The following is a 2,289-nucleotide window of genomic DNA, read 5'->3' as shown; positions in this document are numbered from 1 at the left end:
CATGTACCTCCTGTGGCTGGGTGAACAGGGGACATGGTGCAGGTGCAGCCAGTATGCAGGATACACATGACATCATGTGCAGTTCCTGAGGTACTGTCAGTGGGGCCATGAGACCCCACACACCTCCCCTGGGGTGAATGCAGCGGTGGGAGCTCCACAACGTGCCTGGATGAGTGACCCCAGAGCCCTATCCACCCCAGCCTCTGCCCCACTCCATCCCTTACTGTTGTGGCCTCGATCTGGCCCTCCATGCACTTTCCCTCCCCTGTGCCCCTGTCCCCTTTACACTTACTGGCTGATCTTGTACGGTGAGCTTTAAACTAGGTTTTGCCGGGAGATGGGGATGCAGAGGGAGAACACTTCACCATCAAGCCAGGTGATATACACAGGTACTACCCAGGTAAGTGACAGGGGCCAGGGCAGGCTTAGGAACAAGGGGGGCAGCATGGGCACCTACAGGAGGCCTCAAATGCCTCTACACAAATGCTTGAAGCATGGGGAAAAAGCAGGAGGAACTTGCCCTTCTGCTAGCTAGCAAAAACCCAGACCTAGTGGGGCTCATGGAAACCTGCCAAGATTCTACCCATAACTGGCCAGTGGATATTGAGGGATATAGGCTGTACAGGCGAAACAGAGCAGGGAAAAAAGGCGGGGGGTGGGGTGTGTGTAGCGGTATATGTGAAAGAGCAATACATGCCCTCAACAATGAGGATGGGGTCAGAGGAGGGGCAAAATGAAGTGCTCTGGGTAAGAATGCAAGGGGGGCATAGGGAAAAGGACTTGATAGTGGGCGTCTACTACAGACTGCCTAACCAGGGGGACAAGCTGGACCTGGAATTCTCAGGTCAGCTCACAGAGGCTGTAAAGTCAAGGGATGTGGTTGTCATGGATGACCTAATCTACCCAGACGTCTGCTGAGAGGAGCAGTCAGCCAGGTCCGACTGCTCATGTAGGTTCCTAGCTAGGATACAGGACCTCCACCTAACCCAGGAGGTGCATAGTCCCACCAGGGGAAATGCCTTGCTGGACCTGGTCCTTGCCATAGGTGATGACGTGGTGAGGCGTCTGCAGATCCTCAACCACCTGGGCGACAGTGATCATCACCTGCTGGAATTTACTATTCAGCGAAGAGTGATGAAAGCAAACAGCAAGGCAGAGGTCTTCAACTTCAGAAGGGCTGACTTCTGTAAGGTAAGAAGGTTAGTAGGAGAGGCATTGGGGTCTCAGAGCTTCAATGAGATGGGAGTCCAAGACGGGTGGTTGTTCCTCAAGGATACGATCCTCTGAGATCAAAGGAAGTCAGTCCCAATTTGCACCAAGTGGAGAAGGAGTGCTAAGAAGCCTCCATGGCTCGGCAAAGGCATTCAGGGATGCCTGAGTGCAAAAAAGGAGGTGTACAAACAGTGGAAGCAAGGGGCCTTCCACCAAGGAGGATTACACCTCTGTTGCTAAGGACTGCAGGGAGGCTGTTAGGAAGGCCAAGGCAGAGATGGAGCTAGGGCTAGTGACTAGAATTAAGGATAATAAAAAGTCCTTTTTCAAATGCATAGGAAGTAAGAAGGCGGCACTGGGTAACATGGGGCCCCTACAGGAGAGACTTGGCAATCTGGAGATTGTGGCAAATGAAAAAGCTGACCTCTTTAACGAATTCTGTGCTCCCATATTCCTGAACACAGACGAGGACATCTCCCTCACTAGAATTGAGGATGGACCCAGGGGAGGCACCGCCATGCCTAGGGTCAGGGATGACCTAGTTAGGGAACTTTTGGAGGGGCTGGATGTGTTTAAATGAGTAGGTCCAGATGTTCTTCACTTGAGGGTGCTGAGGGAATTGGCAGGGGTCATAGTGGGGCCCCTAGCACGGTTCTATAAGCACTCATGGGGCACTGGCCAGGTATCAGAGATTGGAAAAGGGCCAATGTGGTCCCCATTTACAAGAATGGGAGAAAGGAGGACCCCGGCAATTATAGGCCAGTCAGTCTTACCTTGGTCCTTGGGAAGACCTTAAAGAAAATTATCAAGGAGCACAGCTGCAAGGGCCCAGCAGGGGAGGTAATGCTCAGGGGCAACTGACATGGGTTCATTGAGGGCAGATCCTGCCTGACTAACCTGGTTTCTTTTTACGATCAGGTCACAAAGTCCCTGGATGAAAGTGTTGGGGTGGATGTCATGTTCCTGGACTTTGAGAAGGCCTTTGACACAGTTTCCCACCACATTCTCTTTAAAAAACTAGGTGACTGTGGCATTGATGCCTACACAGTCAGATGGGTGGCAAATTGGCTAGATGGT

Source organism: Gavialis gangeticus, unplaced genomic scaffold, assembly GCF_001723915.1.
Source record: "Gavialis gangeticus isolate Ggan-Ray unplaced genomic scaffold, GavGan_comp1, whole genome shotgun sequence".
Lineage (NCBI taxonomy): Eukaryota > Metazoa > Chordata > Crocodylia > Gavialidae > Gavialis > Gavialis gangeticus.
This window is presented reverse-complemented; position numbering follows the sequence as displayed.